The sequence below is a fragment of the Panthera uncia genome (assembly GCF_023721935.1).
Source record: "Panthera uncia isolate 11264 chromosome E2 unlocalized genomic scaffold, Puncia_PCG_1.0 HiC_scaffold_20, whole genome shotgun sequence".
NCBI classification, from domain to species: domain Eukaryota; kingdom Metazoa; phylum Chordata; class Mammalia; order Carnivora; family Felidae; genus Panthera; species Panthera uncia.
The window spans coordinates 200,891-228,846 of record NW_026057589.1 but is presented as its reverse complement, the minus strand read 5'-3'; the positions used below and the strand labels follow the sequence as shown (position 1 = coordinate 228,846).

At 37.0% G+C, this 27,956-nt stretch overlaps 1 long non-coding RNA gene across 2 annotated transcripts in view; it reads right to left on the bottom strand.

The window, feature by feature from the left end:
• The window catches only part of LOC125916447 (uncharacterized), a 280,612-nt gene that overhangs the window by 198,917 nt on the left and 53,739 nt on the right, over window positions 1-27,956 (bottom strand). Inside the window, exons 1-3 of one of the 2 annotated variants that reach the window (XR_007455914.1) lie at window positions 24,865-25,106; window positions 15,786-15,850; window positions 8,635-8,691 (exon numbers count right to left, since the gene is read on the bottom strand). This is a non-coding gene — a long non-coding RNA (uncharacterized LOC125916447). Of the gene's footprint in view, window positions 1-8,634; window positions 8,692-15,785; window positions 15,851-24,864; window positions 25,107-27,956 lie in introns of those variants that run through there. The other variant, XR_007455915.1, reaches the window with a different exon arrangement.

The window sequence follows — 27,956 nt, the reverse complement described above, 5'->3', positions numbered from 1 at the left end:
GCTCAATTATTCACTGTTACAAAAATGGCCATTGATTATCTTGAAAATCCAGGCAAGAAAGAAAATAACAATACTGACTGCTCAGCTGCTTAAATAGTCAGCTTTTTATTAATAGATATAATTGTTTTTCACACCTTACTAAATAACACGAAAAGCAGAAAAGAAACAGTATTATTGGTGATTTTTAATCAAGTTTCTGTAAGTCTCAGTCATAAAGTAATTATTCAAACAAATGAAGGAAGACAGCATAATCCATAATGCACTAAATATCTACTGAAGGAATAATGTCTCATCTTAAGATAAAGTGCATAAATGGTACACAATTCAAGTAAAGCATCTTTTTTATGTACTTTACCACTTCATGAAAAACAAATTACAAGTAATTCTATTTAATGATGAGATGTTATGTACAAAATAATGCACCATTACTATTTCTAATATCTTTAGCATCATGATGGATTACAATTGTTAATATTAATAATATTATTATTAAATATAACTATAGCTCATTTTATAAAGCACTTTTTCAGTGCAAAGCATTTTTTGCAGCATTACTGAGGTTAATCCACACAACCCTAGTGTCAGATTCTCTTCATTTCTTTTTCTTTTTTTTCTCTCTTTTCAAGAAACTGGAGTGAAGACAGTTTAAAGACCTAAGTGTCAATTAGCCAGTAACTAGAAGACCTGCCTAGGAATTAAATTCGTGTCTGACTCCCAAACCCATGTTTCTAGTCCCTCCCATACTACCACCAGCTGAGGTTCAAAGATAACACACTTGATTTGATTCAGTGCCCAATGAGAAGACAGAGGTGTTTCTCCATATGTTCTAGCTCAAAGTGGCATTTGGGAGAAGAGGTTTCCACTCAATGTTCCCCCACCTCAGTTTCTGGTTTTCCTTTTTTAGGCATCATCCCTTGATACCTGAGGCCCATTCTGAAATGTCTCACCAATGTTTCTACTTCTTCTTTTTTTTTTTTTTAATTTTTTTTAACGTTTATTTATCTTTGAGAGAAAGAGAGTATGAGGCGGAGTGGGACAGAGAAAGAGGGAGACAGAATCGGAAGCAGACTCCAGGCTCTGAGCTTCAGCACACAGCCCGACCCAGGGCTCAAACCCACGAACCATGAGATCATGACCTGAGCCGAAGTCGGATGCTTAACCTACTGAGCCACCCAGGTGCCCCCAATGTTCCTACTACTATATCCTAATTCCTGTTCTCTAAGTTTACTAGTGGAGAAAAGCTGTAATACTGCCTTGCCTATAACTATTAAAGTACTATTAAATACCACTCAGCCTCTAGGTCTCTCAATAGTCTAGCAAGATAGAGTAGCCAGACAGCTAATCCAATTACCCCAGGTCAAGGAAGGGGATGCACTAAATGAAGGAAACCTGAGTTCTATGTTACGTAAACGTCTTCCTTAATATTCTTTTTTTCTTAATTTCTAAATTATTTTTTAAGCTTTTTTATTTATTTGTTTTGAGAGAGAAACAGCATGAGCAAGGGAGGGGCAGAGAGAGAGAGAGAATCCTGAGTAGGCTCCTCACTGTCAGCACAGAGCCCAATGTGGGGCTCAAACTCACAAAACCTTGAGATCATGACCTGTGCTGAAACCCAGAGTCAGACGCTTCACCAGCTAAGCCCCCCAGGCACCCCTCTTTCTTAATATTCCTAAAGTGGGTCCCTATTCCTTCACCTCTTCCCTTTCACAGTAAGTGTTTTAATTGTTTCATCCATATAGGTCATTCTGGTATCACGGAAGAAAGACAGACCTGGGTTATTATGCTAGTTCTATGTTTGAACAATTTGACTACACCATTAACTTCTCTGAGCCTCAAATTTCATGTCTGCAAACTACTACAAAGAGATGTTTGGAGGATTGAAAGGAGTATTATATATAAGAGTCTGGTACATCAAAAATGCTCAAATACTTAACATTTGCTTACTTCCCCTCTCCTTCTGGGGATATAATAAAAAAAATTTGGCACATGCTTATTATCAATAATATCTCAAAAGTACAGTAAAGGAGAGAGAGAGACCTAGAGGCAAATCAGTATAAACATGATGTTAAATAGTCCAGCAACTCATCTGCCTGTTTCTTTCCTTTGTTCAGAAAGTATTTACCAGCTATGGACTGTGCTTCAGGCACACATCTAGTAATCCAGACATTCAAAGAGCTATAAGACAAGAGCTCCAGAAAGTGGAGGTAGTAAATGCAAGAGACAGAAATATCTGATAAATTCAAAGATTAGGAAAGAAATGAATACAGCTGCACTGTGGTGAACCTGGAGAGGGGTAGGAAATGGCATGGCAACCAGGCAAATGCTAGGCTATGGGAAGTTCTAATACAGTCCCTTCTCTGACACTGAACTTGTCATTCCCTTCGATCAAGAGAGCTTCACATTTTACAGAGCTACATGATATGAATTTTCCTTTACTTCTGGATTATCCTGTCCCTATTGGCTATTCATTACAGTGGGCTTTTTTTTTCCTATTGTTGCTATGGAGATTCTAAGTCCATATCATAAATGAAAAGTATGACCCATAGCATTTTAGACTTTTCAGGTGACCAAATCTGGCAGGACTGCATAATGGTTAAAAGCATCGCTTCTAGAGGAGAAGCAGACAAATTTAGGTCCTCAGCTGAGGCCTATGCTGGTTCTGAAACACAGAATAAGCCCTTCTCTTCTTAGTCCTATCTCCTCTTCTGCACATGGCAACAAATGGTTCTATGAATTAAATTCTGTTCCAGTACACTTGGCACAACAGCTGACACACAAGGACCCAATGCAGGATGGTCACGGATATTACTAATATATAGTATCACTTTTCAAAATAAACATCACACTTGACTATTGCTCTCAAAAACCAGAAGGTATAGTCTTTATTTTAAGGTAACTTTGTAACTGCCAACATGTTCATCTGTGGCTTCTCTAAACTAGGTAAAATTATGAGTGACTCAAATATGAGTGATATTTGAGCAGTGATAAGTTTCTATGTCTTCATAAAGTTTCATCTTCTGATGGCAGGTGTGACTCTGATGAGAGTTGTACAGTTATGTTTTGGCAGCACAACCTTGGGCTGGAATAGCTCTTGTGCATTCATTTATTCGTTCCTTAATTTACATAGTCATTAAGCACCTATTATGCACTGGACCCTATGTTATATACTGGCTGTAACATGGAAAAGCCTAAGTCACACTCCTTATCCATAAGAGGCTCACAGTCTAGCAAGTTTAAGAAATATCAAGTAAAAACTTCCATTAAACTGGCTATGATACAAAAACACACACACATAAACACAAAGCAGAAAAAAAGCATTTTAGAAGTAAAGATGGAGGTTATAACTTATACTGGGTTTTAGGAAAACCTTTCTGGAGGAAATCATACATGCACCAACTTTTAAAAGGTAATTATAAATTTGTAAGATAATGGAAGAAGAAAATTATATTCTAGGCAGTCACAGCTGGAGACCTAGTTAGCAGAAGAGTAGTGCTCAAAGTCACAATGGGTCATAGGGTAGGACTCAGAGGGAAAGACATGAGTATAGGACTCACACGGGGACATGAGAGAAGCAGGTTTAGGACTAAGAGATCAGACTTCCAGTGGTGGTAGTAGTTTCTGAACTCAAATCTGGGTCCAGTAACTGAGGAGCTTCACCTACTGCCCATATAAAAACCGATCAGTCAGATAACTTCTGGAGAATTCAGCATTGGGGGATCATCCTAGCTCACACCATGCTTAATTCTCACCTTTTCTAAGGTTAGGGTTAAGGTTTGGGTTAGGGTTAGGGTTAGGGTTAGGGTTAGGGTTAAGGTTAAGGTTAAGGTAAGGTTTTGGAGGCTCCAGAGTTTGAAGGCAACCTCCTTTCCAATTAGTTCAAATGTAAAGCAGAACCATAACATTGGGAAGCCCCATTCTCTAAATCTTATCTCCCCTTTTCCTGCTGGGTTCCCAGTGAGTTTAACTTATAGAGGGCATTTTGAAAGCTCATCATGCGTCACTCATCCTCTCTTCTCAATCACAGTGCATGACATTATGCCTCCTATTAAGTCCCTGGACGAGTACCAAGGTCAACCAAGATGTCTATGTCCTCAAGGAACACTTATTAAACATGCTTATGACTACATGCCAAGAGGCAACTGCTCTTCTCTTCTATCAGATCCTCTGTTCTCATTGGAGATTTTACAACACTTCTCTTAGATTTTCAGATTAAATTGTGCGTCTGGTAGGCTCTCTTATCACTCAGCATGTCTCCGAGACAATATTAGAAGCACCTTAAATTACACAGTTGCCCCCTCTACCTCTAAAATGAAGGAGACAAAATGGACCTCATTTTTCTAATCCCTACAAACTCACAGAAGCCTTCTTTCCTGAAGACTTGTATAATGCTGGTCTCTTAGTCATAGACCTGAACATATGGCTTGGTAATATCACAGAGAGAGAAAGAAAAGAATTAGCATGCAAATGGAGATGAGCCTTAGTATTTCTTTATTTATACCCCCATATCATTATAAACATGATGTGCCCTAGCCCACAGAACATACATACAATAGTTCATCTTCAGGCAGTCCTTTTAGGGAACTTTTTAAAAAATAAGACAAGCCATTTTATTTTTATTGACAATAGAAGGAAACCCTAAATCATATTCTTAATTGATCCATGTGACTCTACCATCCATTAATGTATCTAATTCCATTTTCCAAAAATACAATTTCATTAGAAAAAAGAAAATAGTTATACAGAATAAGTGGATGTCCCACTTCCTTCAACATATCTGACAATTTGATTCTTTTTCTAAGTTGCTTATATTAACTACCTGACCTATCTCATCAAATAATGTGGTAGACAGAATAATGACTTTCCAAAAATGTCCACATCCTAATATCTGGAACCTGGTGACTATAAAAGAACTGTGGAGATATAATTAAGGATCTTGAAGTGAGAAGATTATCTTAGATAATGTAAATGGGCCCAATATAATCCCAAGGGTCCTTATAAGAATGAGATGGGGGGGCAGGGAAAGAGTTGTTATTCAATGGGTATAGTTTCAGTGTTCCAAGATGAAACTGTTCTAGAGTCCTGATGCAAAGCAAATGTGCATAGAGTTAATACTACTGTAATATACTATTAAAAATGGTTAAGATGGTAAATTTTATGCTGTGTTGTTTTTTTTTTTTACAATAAAAAAGGGTAAGGAGGAGGCAAGAGAATTAACGTCAGAGAAGGCAAGGTGACAACAGCTGAGGTTGGAGTGATGCAGGGCTACAAGCCAAGGAATATGGGCAGCCCCTCTAAACTCGGAAAGGGCAAGAAATGGATTCTTCCCTAGAGCCTCCAAAAGGAACATAGCCCTACTTACACCCTAATTTTATCCCTACAAGATTCATTTAGGACTTCTGACCTCAAGAATGTAAGATAACAAATTTGTGTTGTTTTAAGCTAAAAAGCAATTTGTTACAGCAGCCCTAGGAAATTAATACAGATAATGATAATTCCATTTGCCCATTATTTGACGCGACTTTTATACATTATACCCTTGTGTTCTTGTAACCTTCATCTGAGTTCAGCAAAATCTATGATTTCTTTTCTTCAGATAAGGAAATCTAGCTTTAGAGAGTTGAACAGATGTGTCCATGAGCAAACAATGAGTTAGGGCTGTACAGCAAATCTGAGTCTTATCCAGTCACCTCTTCGCTCTAGCACACTGTCTGTGATAACAGGTCCCATGTTCACCAATTCTTGTATCAAGACTTCCGTTTATTGCCTACTCTTTCAAGATATGAAATGATAGAAATGGACATCATGGTCCTACTATTCTAGAAGTTCCCCTTTGTATACCTGTCATGATTTATAGGCTTTAAGGATATGCTCTCATAACCTTTGGTATGGACTGAATGTTTATGGCCTCAAAATTCATAGCCTAAAGCCCCAACTCCCAATATGATGGTATTAGGAGGTGGAGCCTTTGGGAAGTAATTAGATTTAGATGAGGGCATGATGGTGGGGCCCTCATGATGGGTTTAGCGTCCTTAGAAGAAAAGAAGGTGACACCAGAGCTGCACTTTCTTTGGTTGGAGACAACATCCCCAGGGGATGCAGGTGTTCTTCACCGCATCACTTCCTCCTAAGTGGAGGAAGCCCAATTGATTGATCACCACACAACTAACTCTGGGGCAACACTTGAAATGACGCTTTCTAGGTAGAACCAACAGGACACTGGGTGTTTTATGTACTTCATTTCATTTATTCTTCACAATCATCTGGTGATGCACATGCTCCAGGAATGCTGGAATGATTGATCAAGCAATCAAATGACTGATTTTACTATTTTCACTACATAAGACAAACTACTTTTTGAAGACACCAAATCTTAGCTGCCTTTGTATATCTGTGGCCTGCCCATAAGTATTAGCCACATTTGTACATTTTAAATCTTACCTGCTTCAGCCTTTACAGTTAAGAGTTACAGGAATGGCAGGGATGCTTTGCAATTAGATTTTTACATCAGAATGGATTTGATTTTTGACATCAATGAACAAACCCATTTGTCTATTCCTGCATTTCAGTACTAGAAATCCATCATAGTTATCTGCCAGCTGTTGGTTCACCCCACTCATGGCTTCTTACTGAAAAATGCTTCCTAACCTCCAGCAAAGTCCTCACTACATTTGTAGTTTGCAGGTATCTAAAGAGCTTGCATTTTTAATGAATTCCTAATGTACTCACTCAAGCAAACAAGAAAATTATAACCATGGAACATTACATTTCAAACATTAATCATAATTACTTAATAATACCAAACAAGGAGATTTTATTACAAACTGAGACTTCTTATTTAACTTCAGAATCAGAATAATTGTCACATTTGCACATATTCTAAATGATACCACATATTTCCAAATGCCTACATTAAACAGTTTAGTCATAAAGAAATATTTTGTCAGCTAATTCAATTTAATTGCATGGCATAATCATTTCACCCATTTCTCTAAAAACAGATATTTTAATAGGAGAACTGCAAGGAGGTTATAAAAATCTCACTTTCTCAATTGCCAGGAAAGGTCTCTGCTGAAAGTTACCAGACAATTACAGATTCAGGGGGGTTCTATAGTTCTTCAATGTATTTGTTATATACCATTAGTCACCAGGTGAAGCCCTTCACTAATAGCAATACCCTTCAACAATAGCCCCAGAGAATTTAACACTGATTGATGGCAGGTCACCTGGAATTGGTTGGCAGAATTTCCAATTTTCTGTTGGGAAATTGCTTATTTCTCCAAGTCTATTCCCATTTTTACAAGTGGACAGAAGCTGAGATTATACATTATTATGTGTCTAAATATAAAATTGTGATGGATGGTGTCACACATTTAAAGAGAGTTAAGCATTTAATTTAAGATTTTAAAAGTTTAAAGAAGTTTAAAATGTATTTTTAATCTTTCTTGGGAATTCATGGGCTGATCCATATTGGGAGAAATATTGAGAGATTGCCTGAGGATTGCCACTTATATGGAGAATTATTTTCATAAAATTATCCTTTTAGATTCTCAAAGCTATAGCACCATAACTTTCTTTGTAAATGTATCTGAGAATCCCAGCTTATCAAAGGACCGAAGGGATAAATAGATTCTTTTCATGAGGGCACTACACTAAATGTGACAGAGAGGAGAGGAAAGTAAACAAAACTCAAAAGTCACATTAAAATCAGAAGACAAAGTATGCTATTTACATCAGATTGTTATTTCTTTGAAAACATATATTAGGTATCAATCTTATTTTTATTGTTATTTTTTAAGTAAACTCTACGTCCAGTGTGGAGTTCAAACTCACAACCCAGAGATCAAGAGTCCCATGCTCTACCAACTGAGTCAGCCAGGCACCCCTTAGGTGCCAATTTTATAAGTGTGTATTTAGGATGCTACAATATCATATACTACAGTAATATTACTCTGCAAGTATTTTTGCACACAGAAACGTTACCAAATTCTTGAATTTAATAACTGGCTACCTATATAAAGATCTTAGAGGTAGCAGGTAACAATCCAATGACAAATTTAAAATTTAGTCAATATGGGTCACTCTGCAGAAACAAACTAGCAAAACCCTCAAAATCCTTAATGCTCAACATGATTGCTTAACCTACCTGGGGACTAAAAATGCCTTTATGACTTTAGATTTTTTTACACACAAAAAACTAACTATAAAAATATAGAGAGGCACAAAGAACAAATATAAAATATTACAAAAAATTCAAAGAATAAATGAAACTGAACTCTCTCCACTCAGAAATAATTACCATTAACATTTTTGTTTCTTTTTCATACACACACAAAAACACACAAATATGTATGTATATGGGGAGAGAGAGAAAGAGAATTATACTGAACAGTGAAAAGGCTTCTTTGCAAACTCTACCTTTTTTTACTATTATGAACAACCTATCACATTAAAAAAAAAAAGAAAACCATATATATTTATAAAAATGCCATTTTAAAGGCTGCACAGAATTTCATTATATGGTTATCCAATGCATTTGGTCAATAACCTACTGGTGGACATTTTGTTTGTTTTGCTTTTGTTATTTATTCATTCAACAAATATTTATGGAATATGTGTTCATTGCTCAATAGTTACCTCGTCCCAGACTGGAAATGCAAGGCCTCTGTTCTCATAGAGTTTACATTGTGGAGACTGAAAGATAAACAAGAAAAACAACGCACACAAATAAATATGGCAGTTGGTGTTTAAGTCCTGCAATAAAACTATCATAATCATAATAAAGATAATCATAATCATAATCATAATAAAAATAAGAAGATAGAGAGTAGCAAGAAGCAGTGGATGCTCTCTAGCAGGTGACCTACAATCAAGGATCTGAATGGGGTGTATGGTGCTAGCCATGTGGAAATCTGAGTGACAAGCCTTTCAAATTCAGTTTAGGAAAGACAAAAGAGGGAGTGTGTTTGACTTGTTAGTATAACAACGATTGTTTAAAAAATTAAAAATAAACCTTCGCATCTAGCTCTTTACACATACATTTATATCCATGGAAGACATTCCTAGGACCATATTTGTGAGGTCAAAGTTATGCTCATTTTTTAAAAATCAGAATTCTCTCAATATTTTGTGAAAGGAATTTTTATGGAAATAGATTGAAAAACAGAAACCCTCCATGTTATACCTCATTACTTCTTGAGAATCTCTGCAGATTAGTGCACTCTCAAGCATCTGCTATGTATATTTCTGTCATTTACATGTACAACCAAGCCTATCATTTGACATTATTCAACAGTTGTTGGTGATAAATGTCAGCATGCTGTGATTGGCAGGACAGTTACTTTGCACACGTTCCCTACCAGACTATGAGCTCAGAAAGGATAAGGCCCTGACTGCACCACTATACATGACAGCACTGCACATTCTAGAGATCCTATGACTGTGTGACTGATGTTGTATTACATTACCTTTTTTATATTAAATTTACTCCTGAAGCAGTAAGAATGGTGACCATATATAGTCTCTGTCTCCTCAGCATCCAACATAAATGCCTACCATGCAGTAGATACTCTACATGTACTTTGGATGAATGAGTAAATAAAAACATCTTCACCAGGGGTGCCTGGGTGGCTCAGTTGGTCAAGCATCTGACTCTTGATTTCAGAGCAAGTCATGATCTCATGGTCATGAGATTGAACCCCATATCAGGCTCCATGCTGGGTGTGGAGCCTGCTTGAGATTCTTTCTTTCCCTCTCCCTCTGCTGTTTCCCCTCAAATTAAAATATATATATACATCTTCACCAATATTATAACTGAGATAAGGACTCGCTAATAGCCAGAGTAATAATGATTTTTAAATGTTCAATAAGTCATCAAAATGGACCAACGATGTTTAGCCCCAGGAGTCTCTATGACTTCTACTTGTTCAGTGGTCACTCAAAGAATGGATATTGTCTTAAAGGTCTCTCATCTTAAAAATCATTTTAATCGTATGTACTAATACCACAGTTCCCAGCATTCTTTACAAAACAAGAAATATAAAATACTTCCCAGCAATTACAAATAATGTGTGTATATGTATTGAATGCCTACTATCGGCCGGGCATTAAATTAGGACCTAGAGATGGTGTGCTGACATGGTTCGTGTGCATGAGAGGAGACACGTGAGCACATAGTTCCAAGGATGTGATACTTTCCCTTCTAGTTTTAGAAAGACAGTCTTCCCAGAGAATACAAAAATAATAATTCAAAGGGATACATGTACCCCAATGTTTATAGCAACACTCTCAACAATAGCCAAATTATGGAAACAGCCCAAATGCCCATCGACTGATGAATGGATAAAGAAGGTGTGGAATATTACTGAGCCATCAAAAAGGAATTAAATCTTGCCATTTGCAACAAATGGAGGGAGCTAGAGAGTATTATGGTAATTGAAGTAAGTCAGATTATATGATTTCACTCATATGTGGAATTTAAGAAATAAAACAATCATAGGGGAAGAAAAGAAAGAGTAAACCAAGACACAGACTCTTAACTATAGAGAACTGATGATTACCAAAGGGAAGGTGGGTGGGGATATGGATGAGACAGGTGATGGCGAGTAAGTGGTGCTCTTGTGATGAGCACCAGGTGTTTTAAGTGTTGAGTCACTATTTTGTACACCTGAAACTACTATCACACTGTGTTTACTAACTGGAATTTAAATAAAAACTTAAAAAAAAAAAAAACACAGTCTTGTTGTTTGTTTGTTTTGCATTAAGGAAGGGGATAAAAAAGGAAAGTTAAATTTACTGTCTCACATAAATATCAAACTGGCCAAATGAGCAGAAGTGGAGCCTCAAAGGCCCTGCCTGGTCTGTCTCCTGCCCATCTTTTCCATTTCTCCTGACACTCCTCACCTTTACTCATGATTTATTAAAAATAGATCTACCCTATGACCCAGCAATAGCACTGCTAGGAATTTACCCAAGGGATTCAGGAGTACTGATGCATAGGGGCACTTGTACCCCAATGTTTATAGCAGCACTCTCAACAATAGCCAAATTATGGAAAGAGCCTAAATGCCCATCAACTGATGAATGGATAAAAAAATTGTGGTTTATATACACAATGGAGTACTACATGGCAATGAGAAAGAATGAAATATGGCCCTTTGTAGCAATGTGGATGGAACTGGAGAGTGTGATGCTAAGTGAAATAAGCCATGCAGAGAAAGACAGATACCGTATGGTTTCACTCTTATGTGGATCCTGAGAAACTTAACAGAAACCCATGGGGGAGGGGAAGGAAAAAAAAAAAAAGAGGTTAGAGTGGGAGAGAGCCAAAGCATAAGAGACTCTTAAAAACTGAGAACAAACTGAGGGTTGATGGGGGGGTGGGGGTGATGGGCACTGAAGAGGGCACCTTTTGGGATGAGCACTGGGTGTTGTATGGAAACCAATTTGACAATAAATTTCATATAGTGAAAAAAACAAAAAAAAACTAAGGGTGTTGTATGCAAGCGATGAATCACAGGAATCTACTCCTGAAGCCAAGACTACACTGTATGTTAGCTAACTTGACGACAAAAAAAAAAAAAAAAACCCTACGATAAACCAAGCCCTTTCCCAGACTCGAGACCTTGGTATTACCTATCTTCTATGCTCATGCTCTGAACAATCTGCTCCTCACTTTCCAGCATGATGGGTCCGTGGTCTTTGAGACCCCACCATCAAAGTCCCCTTACCAGTGATGCATTTCCTGACCACCCCATGTTGTGTCTCCCTTCTCCCATATACATTCTCCTTCACAGCCCCCATGTCATTTCCATCATAATTCTTATAACTAGCTGTGGTGCCTTTGTTCATTACTTTCTTGTTTCCCTGTTGGCTCCTCCCATCTCTGAAATATGAGTTCCAGTTACCAGGCTTCTCCTGCTGACCTCAGTGCCCAGTGCAGTACCTGCTGTATAAGGGACACTCAGTAAATATGAGGATAAAAATACATCTAAAGGAATGCAAGAATGCAGGAGGAGACTTTGATTATAGGCATCCCACAACAAACCGGTTTCCAAATATGACCTACAGCATGTAACTTGAACAACATTCCACAGAAAGGAGCATGCCCTAAAGAACTTCTTAATGCCTGCTCCAAAGTTGCCATATATTTGAGCACACACTCACTAAAGTGAATGATACAGAACATGCGATGATACACTTTTAATCTTTATGCAAAGCATAATATAGCATAATATAAGAAACCAGTTTTTTCTTGCAAAACATCACAATTCACCATTCTAGTCAGAATAGCTACACACCAAGCCCTGCTGGCAACATGTTTACAATTTCTCTTTTTTTATATAGTTGTTTTTTGATTTTTTTAACATTTACTTATTTTTGAGAGATAGAGTCAGAGCACAAGCAGGGAAGGGCAGAGAGAGAGGGAGACACAAAATCTGAAGCAGGCTCCAGGCTCAGGGCTGTCAGCACAGAGTCTGACACGGGGCTCGAACTCACAGAGCACGAAATCATGACTTGGGCTGAAGTCAGATGCTTAACTGACTGAGCCACAACCCTGTTTACAATTTCTTTATCCACCTCTTCTTTGGTGTGCTGCCATCCACTTGCTAACTACACAGTCCTCAATATCAGATCAATTCCAGGAATCTGACTCTGGTAAGAAGTGAAGGTGCCCTTTTTCTTTAGCAAGTCCAAGAACTACTTTTACTGTAATTAGTCACAATGGTAATTCTATTTCATTCAATGTATTCACTGTCATTTGAAATTATATTTTTTATTTATTTTGTCTCTCTTTCCAATCACATGGCAGATACATGAGAGTAGAAATCTTGTCACAATTGTCCTCCTTATATCTCATATACCTCTCCTTATATCCCCTCCTTCTTTCTCCTCACCCTACGCCATCCCCAGTGCAAATAGTACTAGACTCAAATCTGGCACTTGATAAATTTCTGAATAAAAGAACAAACAATTGAATGAATGAACAAATGAACTGGGTCTCAGTGTTGCCTATGGATTCCATGTGTAAGGCATCTTTTTCTTTCAGTCTGTTTCATCAACTTTAGCTGTTCTGGGGTTACCCATGTAAATGGGAAAAATGTAGAATCCTAGCTTCAGTCAACAGTCTATAGTTCTAGAATAAATCCAAATTACATGATGTTAGAAGTGTGTCCTATGTTCCTCATATGCAAACTAAGTACGGCAGATGCTGCCATGGCTCTGAGACCATCTGCAGCTCCTTATATACCAAGGACTGCTTCCTGGGTCTGTTTTTAGAATATGGTAATACGACAGTGTGTAGGAATTAATGCCCCAGAAGCAGCTCTCAATCAATGAGCGGTAGACGTTGGAGGATTAAGTCCCCGGCTTCCCCAGCCTTCAGTGGAACAATTCTGAGGTATGTTCTATAGAGGACCTCCAGTGGTATTTGAGCCCCGGTTGCCCACAGCAGACACCACTAATTAATAGAATTTTATTTGGTTTTCCTCCCTTCCTGTCTCCTTTCCCCATTCCCTCAAAGAAAATAGGAAACCTGGGATCATTTCCCTGAGATTGAACCCAAAACCCTGTCTTTGGGTTTCCTCTTAGGACATTACAAGGTTAGACATTGGAAAATAATATAAGTACCTATCACATAAGGCTGTTGAAAAGATTCATGGAGTTAACACAAGTAAAGAATTCCTGGGATGTAGTCTGTGGTCCATGAGTGTTATCTACGAGTTATTTCTAGTATTACTTATCTCCTCTAACCCCAAAATTCCCCTTAAATTTGCCAATCTTGGTTCTCTATTTAAGCCCACACCCTTCTTCTTGATAGTTGTCTCAATCCCCAATTAGTCCCTGAAATTTCTAGACTAAGTTGAACTCCTTCTGAACCATTGGTAGTTGCCATTCTATTTTTCCTTCCCAGAAATAAACCAAGGGGCCATCCTCAACAGCTTCAGAGGCAGCAAAGCAAAATTGCACAGATATAATTAAAAAGACTTACATTACTGCTAAAAAATAGACAAAAAGACTCAGATTTTCCAGCTTGGCTTTTTTTCCTCTGGAAAAAATATATTGCTAAAGCAATTCCTAGGTGGGCATTTAAGGACCATTACAGTAGATCCAACTGACCAAGTATATATGTTGCTGGGTAACTCACTCTCCTTTTTTACTGGTGTCAGGGCTCTAACTTTCTTGGATTAATTTTCAGCTAGGATTCATTCTAGAACAACTACAGAATGTATGACTTTACAAAGCAGCTGTGCCAATTCCCTTAAGGTATTATGAGCAATGACTTCACTATATAAAAATCCTCCGAATGTAGGCTGGTAGTCAGCTTCTTGCTATCCATTTTTATCCTCTCTCCCAACCATCAAAGGATATCAAACATTATGAGTATACAACAAATACATCTTGATGGGTTGGTATTAAAATTATGAAACAGTAAAGTGTCTTTTACATACTGGTATCTATGAAACAATCAGATGATCTTTATGTAGACTAGCTGCCCCCAAATAGAGATATTAAAATACCTTTATGATGGATTAGTCTGACATAATTGTGATGTGTAAAATGATGATGACTTCATTTTTTTTCAATTATTTTAAATTGTGGTAAAAGATACATAACACAAAATCTACCATCTTAACTATTTTTAAGTGTATACTTCAGCAGTGTTAAGTGCATTCACACTGTTATACAATCAACATCCAAAATTCTTTTCACCTTACAAAACTAAAACACTACGCCATATTACACAATTCTTTTCCCCTCCCTCTGAGACCCTGTCAACCAGCCTTCTATTTCCATCTGTATGACTCTGACTATTCCAAGTATCTCATATCAGTGGAATCCATAAAGCATTTGTCTTTTTGTGTCTTAACATTATGTCCTCGGGGCACCTGGGTGGCTCAGTCGGTTAAGCGTCCGACTTCGGCTCAGGTCATGATCTCACGGTCCGTGGGTTCGAGCCCCTCGTCAGGCTCTGTGCTGACAGCTCAGAGCCTGGAGCCTGTTTCAGATTCTGTGTCTCCTTCTCTCTGTGACCCTCCCCCGTTCATGCTCTGCCTCTCTCTGTCTCAAAAATAAATAAACGTTAAAAAAATTTTTTTTTAAAACAAAAAAACATTATGTACTCGAGGTTTATCCATGTTGTAGCATGCATCAGATTTTCCTTCCTTTTTAAGGCTGAATAACATTCCATTGTATGCATATACCACATTTTGTTTATCCAGTCATCTGTCAGTGAGCACTTAGTTTGCTCCCAACTTTTGGTGACTATGAATAATGTTCTTATGAACATCATTGTGCGAATACCTCTTCGAGACCCTGCTTTCAACTGTTAGGTATATACATACAAAGGGAATTAGTGAATCATATAGTAATTATGTTTTTAATTTTTCTGAAGAATTGCTATGCTGCTTTCCCGAACAGCTTTGCCATTTTATATTTTTACCAACAGTGCACATGGCTTCCAAGTTCTCCACAGGCGACTCCATTTTTTAAGCTCTGAATGTTACCACATCTTGGACTTCATTTTCTTTTAAGCTTCCTTATTCACTATAAGGATCCTGTTTGCATACTCTTATTTACCTTTGAACAATTTTTGAAAACTAATATTCACTGAGTATTTACTTTTAATCCTGGGTATTTTTTTTAATAAGTACTAGCCCCTATCCTCTAGAATCTCTCTGACTAGTTAAGACATGAAAAGATACTTGAAAAAAAAAAACAATGTAATATGAAACTGTCATCATACACATATATAAAAAATACTATAAGAACTTGTAGAGAGTGATTACCTTTGTTAGAAGAATGTCCGTTGAAGTTTCAAAAAGAAGATAGCATTGTGGTTGAATCTGGACTGCTGAAAAATTTCAAGTTGAAAAAAACAGTGTAAGGGAAAAGTGCATTACAAATTAGCCATAACATATACTAAGGTAGATGAGTATGAGAGACTAAGATCAAGCCAGTGGCAAAGACAACTAAATGTCATGCAAATGTATTTTTTATGTTTGCATCAACAACGCATGTATAAAAATTTCATTCATGAAAATATAAAATGGAATGGAGATAAAGTCTACCTACCAGGATTAGTTGCTTTTTCTAAACCAAGCCCAACCCAGACTCAGACTACAAAGCTTAACACTGTTGTCAAACCACTGAAGTTCACTAAGTCATCTGGGATTGTGACAGGGGCAGAAAGTAGACATCCCACAGTCAATCTGATCTGGAGTGTTTCAAGTGTTTAAAAAGCCTAATGAACCATGCATCCATTAATCTGGTTATGTCGTAGAACCATTGTTACCCTAATTAAGGGCCTCTCGGTATGGGGCACCATGATAGACACTCCGGAAAAAGAGTCCTCATCATACTTGCATGATTAAAATCAAAGTCACAGAAAACTGATGCAGACAGATTCCAAGGACATCCAAATGTAAAGTTCCATCCAATTATAAACCCATATAAAGGTATATTTTACCTACATGTGCACATACATATATATTGCACATATATATCTTTCAAAACTATTACTAAGAGTATATACATATATCTTAGGAAAGAATGCATACTGTAGAACAGAGGATAAGTAGGTGTCATTGGCAGGTATGTATATTAATAGAGTGGATCAGTGGACCTTTGGGGAAAAGTCATTACTTCTTGCATTTATCAGGAAAGTTCACTCAAGGATGTTTTGGGAAAGTTCAATTTTTAAAGATAATCATCTCCTTCCTACACTTTGCACATAAAGAGGTAACCATTAAGGTAGTAAATCATAGATCACAGCTAGTTAGCATAACCTAGATAGCAGAAAAAGGCATTTTTCACAGGTAAGAAGTAAGAAATTTACTACCTAAGTAATTTTATCAGGTGACTGATAATTTTCACTCATGGAAATAAAGTATGAAACACAAACCTCTCCCTCATATTTGGGTGCATATGAGCTAACCTTATTTTCTCTGTCCCCAGAGCCAACACTTGTGTAATTATTTGATATATATAATTTTTTTTATCAAAGGCATTGGTGCACATCAGTGAGAACTTTCAACCACCTTGAAAATGACTTTTAGAATATTTCATTAGCAGACTGTCTTTCAGAGCCTGAGTTGACATTCATGTTTCTTCATACCAGTCTTTCATCCATAAAACCCTTTGTTCTACTGAACAGTTTCCAGACAATGTAGGCAATAAAAAAAAAGAAAGAAAGGAAAGAAAGAAAGCATCCATTCCAGTATTTGATCAGTTTTATTCAAATCTCATCTATTAATAATCTTTTGAGATCTTTCTAAGAATTTTATTTCCTTTCTTTTGGTATCATATTATTTTCTAAGAAAAAGCTCTCCAAATTTAATGAAATGGAAACTTGATATTTCATAGGAAATAGGCAAAACTCATGGTTAAATTTTTTTCTATTTCTATCACTTTCAGTAAAGTTTATGGGAAAATAACTGCTGTGATGAGCTCAAAGATTTATTTTTAATTACAAAAAGTTGAATTTTTAGCAAATAATTAGGAAAAAACACCCAGTTGCTTAAATAGCATTTTATACGCACCAAAATAAATGTTTAAAATGAGATAATCTGAATAGCCAATTAGATATTTTTAATATTTTAATAAAAATAAAATGTCAAATGAGTATTTTGAGGAACAAAAATATTTATAACATATCCTATAAATTGGGTTTGTTTTAGAACCACAAAGACAAGACTATGTACAACATAGAAATCCATGTGTCTAGTCTCTGCAATGCAAGAATCATGCTGGCTTTTTCAACTCTTCCAATATTTATGTGCAGATCTATATCATTTTAGCTGATGTAGTTTGGAAGCTTAAAAATGAAGCTGTTACTAAACAGGTAAAATTTTGATGTGTCTTGGCATGCACATGTACACACTGTGTGAAATATGTACATTTCAGAAGCAGAAAATTCTGCTTCTGCCTCACAGCTAGGCCTAATAATTCTACTACAGTAATTTAAACAACCATTTGGAGTTTGCTCTCAAAAGTTAAACACAAACCATTAAAATCTGAGAAACAGCAAGCTCAATTTGATTTATTATCTTTTATATGTTATGCTTCTGCCTATTGTATAAAAGGCTCCAGCAGCCAGACTGAAATTTGCCAGGTTCGTTTTCTTAATAGAGATATTGATTTTGCCTTTTGTTCTAGAACTTAGAATATCCCACTTTCATTATGTTTTAATATTTTGTTGTTCAAGCTAGTTTACTTTTATGGTACTTCATAACATTACGTTTTGTGAATGAAAGAAGAAGAAATAGAATTTGCTTTCAAACAATGTAACTTAGAAGAGAGAAATGGAAATTATCAAAAAATTGAAGAGTTAGAAGCAGCAAGATTCTCTTTATACTTTTCTTTCAAAAAATATAACTGAAAGCTCCTAAATATGTCAAAATACTTCTTTCTTAATTTAAGCTTTTACTTTAATTCTAGTTCGTTATCATACAGTGTTATATTAGTTTCAGGTATACAATGTAGTAATTCAGCAGTTCCATAAATCATCCTGTGCTCATCATGACAAGTGCACTCCTTAATCCCCATCACCTATTTAACCCATCATCCCCATGCCCCCTCACTTCTGGTAACCATCAATTTGTTCTCTATAGTTAAGAGTCTGTTTCTTGCTTTGTCTCTCTTATTTTATTTCCCCTTTGCTTGTTTGCTTTGTTTCTTAAATTCCACATATGAGTGAAATCATATGGTGTTTGTCTTTCTCTGACTTATTTTGCTTAGCATAATACACTCTAGCTCCACCCATGTCATTTTAAATGGCAAGATTTCATTCTTTTTTATGGCTGAGTATTGCATTGTGTATATAAACCATATCTGCTTTATTCACTCATCATTCAATGGACACTTGAGCTGCTTCCACATCTTGGCCATTGTAAATAATGCTGCTATAAACAGAGGCTCATGTATCCCTTTGAATTAGTATTTTTGTATTCTTTCAGTAAATACCAAGTAGTGTGATTGTTGGATCCTCAGATAGTTCCATTTTTAACTTTTTGAGGAACCTCCATACTGTTTTCCACAGTGACTACACCAGTTGACATTCCCACCAATGGTGTATGAGTGTTCCTTTTTGCATGTTACTGTCCAGTTTTCCAAACACAGTTTGTTGAAGAGATATTCTTTTTCCCACTGGCTATTCTTCCTGCTTTGTCAAAAATTAACAGACCATATAATTATGAGTTCATTTATGGATTTTCTATTCTGTTTCATTGATCTATGTGTCTATTTTTATGCCAGTACCATACTGTTTTACTACTGTTTTGAAATATAATTTGAAGTCTGGAGTTGTGATGCCTCAAGCTTTGCTTTTCTTTTTCAAGGTTGTTTTAGCTATTCGGGGTCTTTTGTGGTTCCATATGAATTTTAGGATTGTTTGTTCTAGTTCTGTGAAAAACACTGTTGGTATTTTGATAGGGATTGCATTAAAATGTATAGATTGCTTTGGATAATATAGACATTTTAACGATAATTGTTCTTCCAATCCATGAGCATAGAATACCTTTCCATTTCCTTGTTTCATCTCAAATTTCTTTCACCAGTGTTTTATGGTTTTCAGAGTACAGGTCTTTCACCTCTTTGGTTCAGTTTATTCCTAGAAATTTTATTATTTTGGGTGCAACTGTAAATAGGATCAATTCCTTGATTTCTCTTTCTGCTGCTTCATTATTGGTGTAAAGAAATACAACAGATTTCTATACATTGATTTTGTATCCTGCAACTTTACTGAATTTGTGTATCAGTTCTAGCAGTTTTTTTGGTGGAGTCTTTAGGGTTTTCTATATATATTCATGTCACCTCCATATAGTTAAAGTTTTACTTCTTCCTTACTGATTTTATTTCTTTTTGTTGGCTGATTGCTGAGGCAAGGACTTCCAGTACTATGCTGAGTACAAGTGGTGAGCGTAGACATCCTTGTCTTGTTCTTAACCATAGGGAAAAAGCTCTTAGTTTTTACCCATTAAGAATGATGTCAGCGGTGGACTTTTCATAGATGGCCTTTATTATGTTGAGATATGTTCCCTCTAAACCTAATTTCCTGAGGGTTTTTATCATGAAGGCATGTTGTGCTTTGTCAAATGCTTTTTCTGCATCTACTGAAATGATTGTATGGCTCTTATCCTTTCTCTTATTGATGTGATGTATCACATTGATCGATTTGTCAATATTGAACCACCTTTGCAACCCAGGAATAAATACCACTTGATCATGGTGAAGTATTTTTTAATGTATTGTTGGATATGGTTTACTAGTATTTTATTGGGAATTTTTACATCTGTGTTCATCAGGGATATTGGCCTGTAGTTCTCTTTTTTAGTGGTGTCTTTATCTGGTTTTGGTATCAGGGTAATGCTGGCATCACGGAATGAATTTGGAAGTTTTTCTTCCTCTTCTATATTTTGGAATAGTTTAAGAAGAATAGGAATTAACTATTCTATTATTTAGAATATAATAGAATTCTATTATAATAGAATTCTTCATGTTCTACATGAAGCCATGTGGTCCTGCACTTTTGTTTGCTGGGATTTATTGATTACTGACTCAATTTCTTTGCTGGTTTTCAGTCTGTTCAAATTTTCTATTTCCTCCTGTTTCAGCTTTGGTAGTTTTTACGTTTCTAGGAATTTATCCATTTCTTCCAAGTTGTCCAATCTGTTGGCATATAGGTTTTTGAAATATCCTCTTCTGATTGTTTGTATTTCTGTGGTGTTGGTTTCAAACTACTTCTTAAACAAGAGAACGAGATGCTCATAGAGTACCTAAAAGCCACTTTCTACCCCCTTATAGCCAGTTAGACAGGAACTATTTTTCAGTCTTAGACATCAGATACTGTAATATCAGACTGGAAATGGAACCAGTTAAACTGGAGGAAAAAACGTCAAAAAAGCCTTCTGAAGGAAACTCATGGAGAGAAACAGCTTAGCAATTAACTTAAATTCACATTACAGATGTTCCAACATTTACAAAGTTAAGATGACTTGTCAAACAAGAATCAAACTCCGTCCTAATAAGAGGGGTTAAAGCTCATTTAAAGAAACTACTTACTGAAGGTGCAAACAGGATGGTAAACATGAGATGTAGAGTATATACTGAAGACGTATGGGGTCATCAGTGACTTTTTTTAGCTTTCCTAAATATAACCAAATCGTGTTCATATGTCAGGTTATGCTTTTGGAATGTTTCTACGGGTTTTGAACATTTGAACATTTTTGTATTCAGTAATTTTCACTGAGCACCTTTGATGTTTCAAACAGTGAACTAGGCATTGAGGTTACAGTGACATTTAAAGTAGAGTCCCTACTCTGGGGCAGACAGAGCTTACATGCACATACATCCTTTTACAGATTGGTCCTAATGAATGCCTCATTATACTGGCCTGGATTGTATCCTATTCACAACCGAGGAAAACTAAAGAGAGAGATCATGGGAAACTGAGGCACTATTTTGTTTTCTGCTTTTTTTGTTTTTTTTTTTTTTTGATGGTCATGATACATTTATTTTTTTTTATTTTTTTATTTTTTTTAATATATGAAATTTACTGTCAAATTGGTTTCCATACAACACCCAGTGCTCATCCCAAAAGGTGCCCTCCTCAATACCCATCACCCACCCTGCCCTCCCTCCCACCCCCCATCAACCCTCAGTTTGTTCTCAGTTTTTAACAGTCTCTTATGCTTTGGCTCTCTCCCACTCTAACCTCTTTTTTTTTTTTTTCCTTCCCCTCCCCCATGGGTTTCTGTTACGTTTCTCAGGATCCACATAAGAGTGAAACCATATGGTATCTGTCTTTCTCTGTATGGCTTATTTCACTTAGCATCACACTCTCCAGTTCCATCCACGTTGCTACAAAAGGCCATATTTCATTTTTTCTCATTGCCACGTAGTATTCCATTGTGTATATAAACCACAATTTCTTTATCCATTCATCAGTTGATGGACATTTAGGCTCTTTCCATCATTTGGCTATTGTTGAGAGTGCTGCTATAAACATTGGGGTACAAGTGCCCCTATGCATCAGTACTCCTGTATCCCTTGGATAAATTCCTAGCAGTGCTATTGCTGGGTCATAGGGTAGGTCAATTTTTAATTTTCTGAGGAACCTCCACACTGCTTTCCAGAGCGGCTGCACCAATTTGCATTCCCACCAACAGTGCAAGAGGGTTCCTGTTTCTCCACATCCTCTCCAGCATCTATAGTCTCCTGATTTCTTCATTTTGGCCACTCTGACTGGCGTGAGGTGGTATCTGAGTGTGGTTTTGATTTGTATTTCCCTGATAAGGAGCGACATTGAACATCTTTTCATGTGCCTGTTGGCCATCCGGATGTCTTCTTTAGAGAAGTGTCTATTCATGTTTTCTGAGGCACTATTTTGAGTGAGTCACTTTGCATTTCTCACCATATAATCATAAATAAGGGTCTTCCATCTTAATTCATATCTGCCATACATTACCCAAAATTAATTTCCAGTCACTCCCCAAACTCTCCCTTAACAGCATCTCCTCCTCTTCACTCCTGCTGCATCCCTGATTTATTCTCCACAATCTACATGCTACCCCACTGTTGCCCTGAAAGCTCTTCCACCAGAGTCCCCAGTGACCTCTTGTGATGAATGCCAATAGATATTTCTCAGTCTGTGCTGTGTGTATTTCATTTGCCCCTTTGATGTGCACTCCCATCTCTCTCCCAATCTGCTCCACACCAGAGGCTGATCTGTACAGACTACTTCACAGATTCTCTTGCTTCTGATTGGGCGTGGCCAGTGGAGAGTACATGCAAGAGAGTGAGGGAAGAATCAAGATAGTGTCAAGGTAATCCCCATCCAGCCTCAACCTGCAACGTCTCTCAATCAAAGGTTGGAGCTCTCTTGTGTCAGGTTCTGGTAACTGCTCCCTCTTCTTGCCCCATTGGGCTGAGGAGCAGTCATGATCTCACCCTCTTACCCTCGCCCCAGTGAAAGCCACTGTCACATGGAATTTCCCCCACACTTTGGTAAACAGTCACTTTATTAAGTTCTCCTCAAATTAACCCATTTGAGAGCTCAATCCGTTTTTGGCTGGCAACCTGACAAACTACAGTCCTTATCGCACTTGCCTGCTCTCCAACATTTGATAACCAATGTCCACTTTCTTCTTATCTCTGACTACTTGCTTAGTCTCCTTAATGAGTCTGTCTTAGTGTGGTCAAGAAAGAGTGACAACATTAATCTTCAACAGCCCTCCCCCATAAACATAAACATAACAGTCTGAATAAAAACAATGTGCTTTGATGGAAACATAACTTCAAGACAAGTTCCCTGTGCAGTGCCCTTTCTCTCCCTCCCTCCCTCCCTCCCTCTCTCTCTGTCTGTCTGTCTGTCTCTCTCTCTCTCTCTCTCACACACACACACACACACACACACACACACACAATCCAAGTTTATTTTATGCTCCTGGGCACCTCCAAAGAATAAATTCTAGATTCACTCAGTGATTTCTCATTCTCTGCTTATCCCTTAAATAATGTCACTTTCCACATGTACATTTTAAATTCTCCATGTTTTTTTTTATTTTATACATTCTTACTGTGATACTTTAAGTATATGGGTTCAATTTACATACAAATGCTGAACACTTTCCAAATTCTTACCACTAAACCAGTCCTGTCCTTCTGAGTACTGGGCAGTCCCTTTAGGAGGTTCCAAAGAACCTGAAACTCAACAAATTCAAGCCAGAATCATTAAGAGCTCCCAAAAACTTTTGCATTCTCCTATTCCCTATCCCAGGTAATGGCACTGATACCAGCTCAGAAGTGCAAGACAGAAATCTATGAGCTGGCCTTGATGCCTCTTACTCCACTGCCCTTCACCCATTAAATCAGCCAGACATGACCATTGCTTCCATCCTCTTTTTTTTTAATGTTTTATTTTTTAGAGAGAAAGAGGCAAAGTATGAGTGAGCAGGGGGAGGAGCAGGGAAGGAGGGAGACACAGAATCTAAAACAGGCTCCAGGCTCTGAGCTGTCAGCACAGAGCTGATCGCAGGGCTCGAACTCATGAACTGTAAGATCATGATCTGAGCCAAAGTCAGACACTCAACTGACTGAGCCACCAAGGCACTCCAGTTCTATCCTCTTAATTACATCTTAAACCTACCTTTATCCTTTCCTCAACCTCATGGCCTCCTAACTATACCACCCGAATCAAACCTCACCATTCTATAATCCATATTCCATATCTCTTCTCTCTTTCTAAAGAAAAAAAAAATCTTATCCTGTTACTCTCCCTCTATATCCTTCAATGACTATATTGCATTCAGGAAAATATATTTGAACTTTCAAAATGCTGCAAGACCCCTACCTACATTTCTAGTCTCATATCTTCACAATATATATACATCATAAAATCTAGTCACTTACAATTAATGTTATATGATCACGTACACGTATATATGTACAGGCGTATTTCCAGACTCTCCATTCTGTTACAGTGTTCTATTTGTCTATCTTTATGCCAATAACTGTCTTCATTGTAGACTTATAAAATTCTCTTTGCTACCAACACACACAAGCCATGGTCTGGGTGCTCAGTGCTGTATATTTCCTCATTGGTACCACTTAGTTCACATGTCACAAGTTTGTGTGTTGTATTTTCCTTTTCATTCAGCTCAAAATACTTTCTAATATCCAAAAAATAGAAATGGAAGGAAAACTTCCAAACTCTTTCTATGAAGGCAGCATTACCTTGATTCCAAAACCAGACAAAGACCCCACTAAAAAGGAGAACTATAGACCAATTTCCCTGATGAACATGGATGCAAAAATCCTCAGCAAGATTTTAGCCAACCAGATCCAACAATACATTAAAAAATTACTCACCACGACCAAGTGGGATTTATACCTGGGATGCAGGGCTGGTTCAATATCTGCAAAACAATCAATATGATTCATCACATCAATAAAAGAAAGGACAAGAACCACATAATCCTCTCAACAGATGCAGAGAAAGCATTTGACAAAATACAGCATCCTTTCTTGATAAAAACTCTTAAGTAGGGATAGAAGAATCATACCTCGAGATCATACAAGCCATATGTCAAAGACCCAATGCTAATATCATCCTCAATGGGGAAAAACTGAGAGCTTTCTCCCCTAAGGTCAGGGACAAGACAAGCATGTCCACTCTCATCACTGTTATTCAACATAATATTGGAAGTCACAGCCTCAGCAGTCAGAGAACACAAAGAGATAAAAAGCATCCAAATTGGCCAGGAGGAGGTCAAATCCTTCACTCTTCACAAATGACATGATACTCGATATGGAAAACCCAAAAGATTCCACCAAAAAACTGCCATAACTAATCCATGATTTCAGCAAAGTGGCAGGATATAAAATTAATGCACAGAAACAAGTTGCATTCCTATACACCAAGAATAAAGCAACAGAAAGAGAAATCAAGGCATCGATCCCATTTACAATTGCACCAAAAACCATAAAATACCTAGGAATAAATCTAACCAAAGAGGTGAAAAATCTATACACTGAAAACTATAGAAAACTTATGAAAGAAATTGAAGAAGACACAATAAAAATGAGAAAATATTCCATGCTCCTGGATAGGAAGAACCAATATTGTCAAAATGTCTATACTACCCAAAGCAATCTACATATTCAATGCAATCCCTATCAAAATAACATGAGCATTCTTCACAGAGCTAGAACAAACAATCCTAAAATATGTATGGAACCAGAAAAGACCCTGAATAGCCAAAGCAGTCTTGAAAAAGAAAATCAAAGCAGGAGGCATCACAATCCCAAACTTCAAGCTGTATTACAAAGCTGTAATCATCAAGACAGTATGGTACTGGCACAAGAACAGACACTCAAGTCAATGGAATAGAATAGAGAACCCAGAAATGGACCCACAAACATATGGCCAAGTAATCTTTGACAAAGCAGGAAAGAACATACAATGGAATAAAGACAGTCTCTTCCGCAAGTGGTGCTGGGAAAACTGGACAGCGACATGCAGAAGAATGAACCTGGAGCACTTTCTTACACCATACACAAAATAAACTCAAAATGGATGAAACACCTCAATGTAAGACAGGAAGCCTCCAAAATCCTCAAGGAGAAAGCAGGCAAAAACCTCTTTGACCTTGGCCACAGCAGCTTCTTATTCTACATGTCTCCAGAGGTAAGGGAAACAAAAGCAAAAATGAACTATTGAGACCTCATCAAAATAAAAAGCTTCTGCACAGTGAAGGAAACAATCAGCAAAACTACAAGGCAACCGACAGAATGGGAGAAGATATATGTAAATGACATATCAGATAAAGGGTTAGTATCCAAAATCTATAAAGAACTTATCAAACTCAACACCCAAGAAACAAATAATTCATTGAAGAAATGGGCAAAAGACATGAGTAGACACTTCTCCAAAGAAGACATCCAGATGGCCAAGCAACACAAGAAAACATGCTCAACATCACTCATCAGGGAAATACAAATCAAAACCACAATAAGATACCACCTCACACCTGTAAGAATGACAAACATTAATAACTCAGGCAACAACAGATGTTGGCAAGGATGCGGAGAAAGAGGATCTCTTTTGCATTGCTGGTGGGAAGGCAAATTGGTGCAGCCACTCTGGAAAACAGTATGGAGGTTCCTCAAAAAATTAAAAAGAGAACTACCCTATGACCCAGCAATTGCAATACTAGGTATTTATCCAAGGGATACAGGTGTGCTGTTTCGAAGGGGCACATGCACCCCCATGTTTATAGCAGCACTATCAACAATAGCCAAAGTATGGAAACAGGCCAAATGTCCATCAATGGATGAGTGGATAAAGAAGATGTGGTATATATACACAATGGAGTATTACTCAGCAATCAAAAAGAATGAAATCTTGCCATTTGCAACTACATGGATGGAACTAGAGGGTATTATGCTAAGTGAAATTAGTCAGAGAAAGACAAATATCATATGACTTCATTCATATGAGGACTTTAGGATACAAAACAGATGAACATAAGGGAAGGAAAGTAAAAATAATATGAAAACAGGGAGGGGGACAAAACATAAGAGACCCTTAAATATGGGGAACAAACAGAGGGTTGCTGGAGGGGCTGTGGGAGGGAGGATGGGCTAAATGGGTAAGGGGCATTAAAGAATCTACTCCTGAAATCATTGTTGCACTACATGCTAACTTGGATGTAAATTAAAAAATAAATAAATAAATTTTTAAATGCTTTCTAACATTCCTTTTGATTTCTTCTTTAATCCATGGGTAATTTAGAAATGTGCAATCGAGTTTCCAAGTATTTAAGGGTTTTCCAGGTATCTTTTTGTCATTCGTTGGTAATTCAATTCTGACATGGTCAGAGAACACACGTCATGTTTTGATTCCTTTTAAGTTTATTGGGATTCATTTTATGGTACAGAATATGGTCTAACCTGATAAATGTTCCATGACTCAAAAAAAAATCTGTTTGTAGGAGTATTGTTTAAATTTCATTTAGATCAAGGTGGTTGATTAGTACAATCAGTAAGCCTTCCATAGTTTTATTGACCTTTTAATTTTCCTTTTCAGTTACTGAGGAGAGATACTAAAATAACCAACTATAATTGTGAATTTGTCTAGTTCCCCTTGCAGTTCCACCAGTTTTTACCTCATATATTTTGAAGCTCTGTTATTAGATGCTTGAACAAATAGATTGTTATGTCCTCCTAATGAAATTGAGCCCTTTTTATCATTATGAAATGATCTTCATTTACCCTTGTAATATTCTTTGCTCTGAATCCTATTTTATCTGATATTAATATACAGTCTAGCTTTCTTTAGCTAAGTGTTAGCATTGTATACCTTTTTCATTTCTTTTATTTTAAATCTATTTCCATCTTTGTAAATTGTGTGTCCTATAGGCAGCATATAGTGGGATAACGCTTTTCTATTCAATCTGATC